Consider the following 10585-nt stretch of genomic DNA (forward strand, 5'->3'; position numbering starts at 1 on the left):
ACATTTTAGTCTTACTGGCAATGTGCAACTATAGACAAGAAAAAACCTGCTAGATCCGCCTGATAATTTTAACTCTATGGATTTGAAAAGTAAGCTCAGCAGCAGAGGGGGTGAATAGACCAAAAATTTAGAATATAATAAAGCTTCCTACGAAGAGAGAGCGAACAGACCAAGTTTTTATACCAAAATGTTTACTCCCTGGATTTGAATAATAAATTCTTTTAACACTAGTCCGTACATTGTTTCAACTCTACATGTATGCACTTTGAGATGATGATACTACTGTTGCAAAGGATGAAGCCCATCAAGGTTGCTTCACCAACTATTCGTGTCTTTACATTCGGGATATTTATACAATCACCCCTAAGACATGTTTTTTAAAAAAGAGATTTAAACATTTTGAAAGCTAAGGTTCTTACATTATTACTGTGAAGAGGAATGCAGCTAGGTGCTATGATGACATTAATTTGAATGGGTGATATCCACAGTTCGTCTATGCTGATCTGAGGTCACGCACCCACAATACATGGCTAAATGTTCAAAGTATGGAGATACAATTTAGAACAAAATGCTAATGAACAGTCAATTACAAGTAGTCAGGTTCCATGCATTTTGCTGAAAAACATAAGAAAGCAATGAAAATAAACTCTCCTTGATCTTGAATGTCGAATGTAAACTTGCACGCCATCAATTGATAAAACTAACACATGACTGGTCCGCCTGTTTCTTTATATGTATTCCTGAAATTGTGAAGTAGAATTGAATATTATCGTTTCAACTAAAAAAGAACAATGCACTTACGTTTCAATACATCACTAAACATAATGACTCAGCTATTTCTTACTATGATCTCTTTATGGCCGCATGTAAACAAAACGATTAAAATTATCTGATTATTTTTTTTTTGGCGAGTAGCTACTATTGAAAAAATTGCAAATGATCTGTACTTCAAAGTAACATGAAAGTTTAAACAAATATAAAGTATTCAATTCGAATGGTTATATTTTCGTTAATGCAATATAACTTATGTTGACCTTTTTTCATTATATGTGTCCTGGCTAGTGCCAAGTATAGTCTTCGTGAATTGTAAAACTTAGCAAATACAATGGAGTTTATGCAAATGCAAAACAATAAAACTGTTACGTAACGTGGTGTACATATATACCAATGTAAATTTAATTCCGCAAAAATGTCAGTAATTAAGTCATCATCAATCATTACATGGCCTGTTCTATGGATATATATTGAATTGGTTTAGTTATTGCAATAAATGAGTTAACCACCCTACCCCTCCCCCCCCTCAACTAGTGAGAGAAGTTTATTTTATCACAAAGAAAAGAGAACCTTTCACAATTGCTCTTTTCGGGCCTTAGTATTTTTTCGGACCTGACACGGGTTGTCATTTCTAACCCCAGGCTAGCACCCATATCTGACAATTCTCGAGTGCTCATTTCAGACAGCATTTGATGATACACTTGGTCTATAGTTTCCAAGCAGTGTGGAGTTTACGCTACGCCTAATAACGTTTATCGTAGCATAGCGTCCAAGCTCCACTCATTGAACAATTATATGTGGTTATAGTCATATTCAAATATCATTTACAGATTTGCTTAAATAATGAAAATGTCATCATTCTTTATGACCGTTCTGTCCAAATCTAAGATGTAGACTTACGTTTCGTTTCACACTATTGCTGTCACAGTTTTCAACAATGTCGATAATATCATATTTGGTAATTGCTCATTGAAGGAAGTGCCGCCTTTCGTCGTGATTGAACATTTTAGTTAATTGTATTATATGCAGTTGTTGTATTTTTGTAATACAAATATGTACTATATCAATAAAGATTATCCTCTCTGTGTCGGAATTGTAAAATCCCTCTCACACAATAATTCATTTCTTCCTATATTCGAACTCGGCAAATTTACATTCAGTAGCATTATAATATAAGGTGTGTCCAGCAAGCAAATCCAGTTCTTCTGACGCTTTTGACTTAAAGTTCATTTGTTTCATGGAAAAAGCTGTTGCAGCAAATTTTCATGTAATGACGTATACAATCCCAGAGAACAGATAATGTGAATCTTTGCGTTCTGGTGGAAGCTAAAGTGCACAAACAGCAGCCATGAAATGAACCAGCTTCAAAACAAATGTCCGAATTGGGTCTCGGGGTTTAATGGAAAGGTAAAGCTGCTATGAACAAACTTGCGGATAAAGCGTTTGTCAGACATAACGTTGCCGCAGATTGGTTGGACCTTACAATCATTTTAAGCGTACTTGCTGCGAATAAAACAAAATATCAATATGCTAATGAAATAATGAATCAATGCAAGATAATTTTTATTTGTAAAGATGAAAAAAAAGAAGTTGAACGACCACTTATTCCGTCCCTTTTTCTGAACTAATTTGCAAACTTTACAATATTCTCGTCATGCCGTTGATGTGTATAGAAATAACTGAACCAATTTCAAACTGCTGACGTCTATAGACATATTTTTTTTTCTTTCTATGAATACAGACATAACTGAAACTCATTCATGATGTTGGGTAATAAAGACGTAATTGAATCACATTCACACTGTACTAGAAATTTGCACCGCATTTGAAACTTAAACATTGTTTACATTTTTATTCGAAACGGATTTGACGACCAATCATTGATTAATGTGGCTTAACTATTTCTAAAAGTAAAATTGGTTAAAATGAAAAGGAAATTGGACAAACGCTTGTACTGCTCAGACTGCTCATGATAGTAATACATTCATCTGAGACATTCTCATGTCTGTAAATAATTGGACACATGGATATTGCTGTAAATATATTTTTCAGAATTGTCTCCCTATACATTCACTTCATACTGTCCAAATCTAAGATGGAGTCGTCAGTTTTGCGTCACACTATTGCTGTCACTATTTGCAACTATATCGATAGTATCATATTTGGTAATAGATCGTTAAAGGTAGTGCCACCTTTTGTCATGATTGAATGTTTTAGTTAATTGTACTAAAAGCAATTGTTTTATTCTTGTAATAAATAGATGTATTATCTCAAAATAGAATATTGTCCTTTTCGTGTAGGTATTGTAAAATGCCTCTCATACAATAACTCATTTCTTCCTATATTCTAACTCGTCAAATTTACATTCAGCAGCATAATAATATAAGGTGTGTCCAACAAGCAAATGCAATGGTTCTGACGTTATTAACTTAAAGGTCATGTATTTCATGAAAAAGAGGTTGCAGCAAATTTTCATGTAATGACGTATAAAATTCCAGAGAACCGATTCTTGAAAGTTTATGAATCTTTACGTTCTGGTGGAAGTATAAGAGCACAAACATAAGTCTTGAAATGAACAAGCTTCAAAACACATGTCAGAATTGGGTATTGAGGGTTAATGGAGAAGTAAAGCCGCTATCAACAAACGTTCGGATAAATCGTTTGTCAGACCTTACGTTGCCGCTGACTGGTTGGACATTACAATGTTTTCAATCATACTTCCTGGGAATAAAACACCAAGATATCAATCTGTTACAGAAAAGGATGCAAGATAATTTTAGAGTTATTGTGAAGAGGCACCAAAAATGTTGAACGATCACGTGTTCCGTCCCTTTTTCTGAACTAACTTGCAAACAATATTCTCATCATACCGTTGATGCATAGAAATAACTAAACATTTTCAAACTGCTGAGATTTATAGACATAATTTAAAACTATAAATGCTATGAATAAAGACATAACTGAAACACTTCCATGCTGTTGGAGAATAAAGACGTAACTGATCCAATTTCGTACTGTACTTGACATGTGCACCGCACTTGAAAATTAAAAAGTTTGTCATTTTTATCCCGTTCTTTTCTAAGACACGGATCTGTGGAATAATCATTTTTTAATGTGGCATAGCTCTTTCTAAAAGTGACATACTCCAAGAAAAATGGTTAAAGTGAAGAAGACCTTAGCGAAAAGCGTGTCTAGCTCAGACTGCAATTAATAGTAATAAATTCATTTGACACATTTGCATGTCTGTAAATATCATTGACAGAAGGATATTGCTGTAAATACCATTGACATAATGGTCATTCTATACATTCACTCGACTGATCGGCCTATCTGTAAATATATTTGACAGATGAGGGTATCTATGTAAATACATTCGTCAGGTGGATATCTCTGTAAAATTATCGTGAAAGTAGTTTATCTTCAGAAATAAAATTGCCAGATGCATGTGTCTATAAAAACACTTGATATGTGTGTTATCTGTATTTAATTTGAGTTTATTTTTTGTGAAGTAGTTCGTTTATTTCATTATATGCTGCTGGTAATGGAAAATTGAACATAACTAATGACCTTGTCCAAGATCAGTGACAGTTTTGTAAACAAAACTGGATAACAATAAGGATTAACAAGTTATGGTGAGTCAAGGACATTATAATATCTTCACGCAGCCAGACCTTGTGTACATGCTCTATTGTAACAAACCAACTATATTTTCTAGATTAATGCTCTTTTGACCCTTATCTTGACTTCTCTTTCAAATATAATAAAAAACGTTTCTAGTATATTATAAATATTGTTGACTTGTAAATTAGTCATCTGAGGAGAATCGATTGGGCAGTATATTTGATTTGGGTGAAGTTAATGTAATCAGATAGTTCTTAAGTGTACAGAAAAGGTCTCAGAAATAAAGCTCTTAGCCATAGTGATTTTGAAATATAGTGAATATAACCTGGGGAATCTTGGATTATTTAATTTCAATTCAACTAAAGACTGGTGGCACAATTTAAGCCATTGATATATTATTAGATTTAAGACTACTGGCCACTACAGGTACATTTCAATCTTCAGCGCGGAGATTATTTTGAATAGCACTTTCGATTATGCAGAACTTTGCTCACTACAAATTGTGTTAGCAATAGGAAGACTATTTGGTATTTAATTCGCAATGCCGTAGGTTATTCTGACATTATCACATGTCACCTATGCGTATACATTATTTGTTGAATTTAACAAAGCATGCTGCTTATAACTCTTTTCTGACACATAGATTTAGAACATAGGGTCTTTAAAAATGATCTTTATACAAAAACGTTTGTCGGATGCATCGTTCTGTAAATACATTTCTCAGACATTCCGCTATGTTAATATATTTGACAGACACGTCTTTTCTCTCAATACATTTGACAATTGGATCTCCCTGTCGAATTTTTAAATAATTCATATCCGAAAATGGAAAGGATTTGATTTAAACCCTGAAACCTTTTGACATGGAAAATGTTGTAGAGATAAGAATCTAGTCAGAAAATATAATCCTATATATGCCACCATTCTTCGTAAATCATAACGTATGTTTAATTTAGTCTTAAGGAAGTAATTTTACATTTATGAAATGGTATACCGATGATTTACCCCCATGATGTTCTCATCACACAACATAATATATATATATATATATATATATATATATATATATATATATATATCATTTATCAGCGTATTTTAAAAGTCATCTTGACCGTTTGCAGATTGATTTGTTTTTCAGATTGGTTCTGTTTGGAGAGAGAGAGAGGGAGAGAGTGACGCTGTGGTTGACATACACGAAAGAGACTTGCATCAACGTTTATTAAGAAATACATTAATCATTTGAAGTACATGTCCAATATGACAGTTCTGACTTGATCATAATGTAGTATATTTTAATTTGTAACAAATGTTCATAAGAAACATGTTTTATCTCTTCATTTTCACTTTCCATAGAAGACCGGGAAGATACGCCCCTGTCTGGTACAATGACGTTTGTCCCCGCTCAATGTATAACCCATCATGCAGGCATCACACGAGTACCATGCAGTGCAGCTAGTACATTTAATCACTCCACACGCTGTAATAATAATAATGATAATAATAACAATAATAATAATAATAATAATAATAGTGCTAATAATGACAATAATAAAAATAGGGCCGAAGAAGTCGTAGAAGAAGACGAAGAGGAAACAAACAGCTTCATACCAGGAACATATCAACGATAAAATGTACACAAGATGTAACAATATCATTTTAATAAAGCTGCCGAGCACGAAGTACTACTACTGTAACTACTACTACTACTACTAGTAATACAAATTACTTGCAACAAAACTTTTAGCCGATGCGGAAGTTTAGGATAATGCACACAGACATAAACTCAAATATACGGTCTACACACCTGAACACATGTTGGTCAGCCCTCAAAAATTGAACTCCCCCGACGGACAGATGGGAGGACCCATAATTTATATATTTGTTACATTATAAATATATAAATACTAATGACACACTACCAACCTAGCGAGGTTAAAATGTAAAAGTATCTATTTTGTTATTTTCAATATTAACTAAGTACACGTTGATTATTGTCCCCAGAAATTCCATTTAGGGCATACGCCATTTTAGAACACTAACATCTAACTGCCGTTCGCGGTGGTGCTAGTTTTAAATTCTGCCTTCAATTGTATGCGAGAGCAGTTGCAGCTTCTCGTGGGTCAGTGATTCTTCTCGGAGTTTTCCTAGGTTCTTTCTGCACCAGATTTACTGGCCAACTTGAATAGAATATCATGAGCTGACAAATGGCATAACTCATTTAACAACAGCAACAGCATACGAATTACAAGGAACATAATAGAAGTGTTTGGATCATTCATTCCTTATTTTACTAGCATTGGACTCTATAGGTCGAATCGAATCAAATTAGCAACAGCATTTGCAAAATGTCGATAGTGACAGTATTAGTTCTAAATATCGTTGCTACAGTAGTAGCAGTCGAAGCAGCAGCATTAGTAGTAGTAGTAGTAGAAAATAGGCTATAACAGTAGGAGTAGTGGTACTTAGGGGTAATTCTACTGAAACGGTAGTCACAAAAGTGGTAATAATAGTAGGAGTAGCAGTAACAGTAGCAAAATGATTCCTAATGAGAGTAGACGTGGCAAGAAAAGTAGCAAAATGCGTCCTAATAACACTTCAGTTAGCAGTAACTGTAGTAAAACGAGTCATAATAACAGTACAAGTATAATAATATCCTCAAAGGATCTATCCCATTCGCATCTGCGCGAGACCATCACTCCAAGAGGTATACAGTTGGACATGTTTTCATACCATCCAACGTGTTTATCGATGGTACGACACAATAAAATGGGGCCCCGAGTTGCCGAGTGGCCTAGAGGACTGCACGTTACGGATCACTGCCATATCACCTCTGTCTGCTTGAGACAGAGTATCTCGTTCAGCTAATGTGATTATGCGAGTTAGCTTGTCGGTATCTTCTCTTCGATCCGTGATTCTTTCCTGGGTTTTCCAGGGTTCTTCCTCCACCATTTATACTGTCCTCCATGTATTGTCTATCTTGTACTGAAAAATGGCGTTAAACCCTACAAGAACAACAGCAACACAATAATCTTGGAAATATTGGCAGATAATATGACATGCGATTGTATAAAACTATAATGGTGGATATGTTTCATTAAAAATGGCAAGACGTCGCAAGATAATATAATGTTGGACATGTTGTCATTCAATAAGTCAAGCGATGGGACGTTAGTATAATGTATATTTCGTTGACATTCCAAATGACAAGCAGTGGTACGACACTAACTAGAATTGAAAGTTTTTTTGTCAGAAATAAAATAATGACTCAAATACCAAAATCTTTTCAAGAAGAAAATGCGGAGAGATAGAGTGCAGTTATCGTTAGACAGCTAATGTGTCCAGTCTGATTATCACACAATGTATTTGGTCCCTATGTCGTAATAGGCCGTTTCATTATGACGCAATTTCTTTCGGCTGTATGGCTTTATATACATAATTTCGTTATTACACCATGTATTTTGCAATATGGCTATATATACCGAGTTTATTTTTATACTCCGTATATGGGTCGAATGGTTTATTAGCACAGGAAAAACCTATGCAATTTAGCTAAAATGGGCCGCATGTCTTTACCTACAGATTTTCTTTACTAACCATGACAATGAACCGTATGTTTTTATAACCAATTTTCAATATTACACCATGTGTGTTTGCCGTTCGGCTTTATATGCCGAGTTTATTTTTATACTATGTATATGGGCCGTATGGCTTGATATACTGAATTTTTTATACTAAGTATATGGGTCTTATGGCTTAATATGAGCACAGGAAAACCTATGATATTTAGCACCTACTACCAAACACGAATTTTTAGATTATTTTTGGCCATAGCTATTACGTCAAAACAAACAATCTGGCAATAGGAAAACGAATTTAGCTTTTTAAAATCTCTAAATTTTTCAAAGATAACACTGTCCAAAATATTTAAAAGTTTTTTTTAAACAAGACTTGCAAAATGTATATGGGAGCAAATGCAGATGTATCTCAACAGCATAATGGCATGCATTCGAAACATATTCTGATGTTGTGGGGGTAGATTAAATTTTGTAACTATCTCTATTCAAATTACACTCTGACATTTTGGATGAGTGATCAGAACATTATTGCTTCGATGTATTCAAAACTAATTTTTCTGTTGTGGGGAAGTGACCTCAGCATTGTAACTACGAACTGCCTCTTAAATAGACTGATTCCTAACTAAATGTAACTCGTTCGGACATGATCAACGTTATGTAGTATTTAAGAACTAAACAAACTTGAAAGCATCTTTTCTAGTGATGATTTATTAAATATGTTGTACGTCACTGCAAGTACCATTATTTAATGCACATTAGACAGTGGAAAACATTCAATTAGAGTAAGAATCAGGTCAAATAATGAGCTTAATTTAAATGATTTTTTTGTACTGTGCAATAAAGAATAAAATGATAATGTATTTAAGCATGCACATATAGTTGAAATGATACATACAGTTTTTATTTTTTCTGATTATAAATGTATGCGTCTTCGCACTCCCCTGGATTTATAATTTATATTTTAATAATCCATGAAGACAAACATTTACTCTAGCTACATTTTACATGCAATGTAACAAAGGACATGCCTAATGGCTGGTCAATGCACACTTAAGTATTCCATCCAATCTCTAGCCAGTATATACATTGTTTCCGAAGTTAATACAGTGAAGTTAATTTACGCGAATAGAACATATTGTACATTTACATGATGCGTTCAATTTATTGGTAATGCAAATATCTAGTATATAAATCCCTTACACACCTTTTACATCTCCAACAAATTAATATGCAAAGACAAGACTATGCAGAAGATAGAAAATTGCATACACATAGATGATAAGTCCTAAGATATCAGACGCATAAGCTAATACATTTTTATCCATAATGGAGGAATTTCTACCCAATACCACGTGTAATGGATGAAAGCCAACCGTTAGGGCAACAAACTGCTACAAAGATAAAGGCAAGATTAGAAGTTAATAGGTCAAATATGAAGCTCATTAAGGTAACAGCATCAGCGTTTCAGAAAGTTACATGCCCAGACTTTGCAAAATAACCTCTCACGTTTTTAAGAGTGATTTAAAATGTTAAAATATGAGGTTGATAGTACATTAGTTGGAGAGAAATCGATCTAGGAGTGATGTTGATATTAATTTGAATGTATTGGGTATATACAGTTTTACTCTGCTGACGTGAATTCACACAGCGAAAAAACAAGTTAGAATGATCAATGTATGAATAAAACATTTAAATAAAATTAAATAAAATATACTTACGAACAGTGAATTGGCCGTATGCAGGTTTCATGCATGTTGCTGCGAAACATAATAAAAAGAAAGAAAGAAAAATTTCTTTCATCGTGAATGTCGAATATCAACACGCTTGCCTTCCGCTGATAGAATGAACGTACGACTGGGCCGACTACTCATTTATATACCCACCTGTAATTGTGCAGCGTAATTGGGAACGATAGTTGCACATAAAACTGCGTATCACTTAATTTAAATTTAGTGCTACGTGTAATGAATCATACTTCTTACAATGTTTTCTTCAAGGTCGAACGTAAACAAAATTATTACATTTATCAGATTATTTTTCTGGCGAATAGCTACCCTTTGAAAATTTCAACTTGTAAGCAGTGGAAAGCAACAATAAAGTCTAACGAAAATACACAGCATTCAATTCGAATAGATATATTTATAGAGTCTGCAATATAACTCATTTAGAACTTTCTCTTAAGCTGTGTGCAGGTTAATGCGTATTACAGTCTTGATGACATTTAATGCAATGGATTTCATGCAAATGCTAAACAATACAAAATATTTTACTAACTGAGTGATTTTGTACCGTATTGTAAATATTTAAGTTACAAGCAATGACTTCATGTCCTGTTCTGTAGATATAGATTCGATTTTTTTAGTTATATTTAACTACAAAGAAAATAGAAAGTGCTTCTTCTGGGCCTGAGATCGGTGCTCATATCGAACCTTTCACAAATGATTATTTCGGTACGTTCTCGAGTGTTCATTCCAGACAGCTTTTGAGAAACACTTATTTATATTTCTTTAAAGCCGAGTAGAGGTTCAGTAATGATTGTAAACGTTAATCGTAGTATAGTTTGAAAAATCCACTAATTCAAACAATTTCGCGTGGCTATGTTAATCAAATATAAT

General features: G+C 33.7%; 1 long non-coding RNA gene across 1 annotated transcript; it reads right to left on the reverse strand.

The window, feature by feature from the left end:
• Positions 1-5594: 5594 nt before the first annotated feature.
• LOC149788885 (uncharacterized) lies at positions 5595-9818 on the reverse strand. Its single transcript, XR_016424454.1, has 2 exons — positions 9689-9818; positions 5595-5872 (listed from the first exon to the last, which is right to left on the reverse strand). It is a non-coding gene; the product is annotated as an uncharacterized LOC149788885 (long non-coding RNA).
• Between the last annotated feature and the right edge of the window lie 767 nt (positions 9819-10585).

The sequence above is a fragment of the Sinohyriopsis cumingii genome, chromosome 11, assembly GCF_028554795.1.
Source record: "Sinohyriopsis cumingii isolate HCF-2022 chromosome 11, ASM2855479v2, whole genome shotgun sequence".
In the NCBI taxonomy this organism is placed as follows: Eukaryota; Metazoa; Mollusca; class Bivalvia; order Unionida; family Unionidae; genus Sinohyriopsis; species Sinohyriopsis cumingii.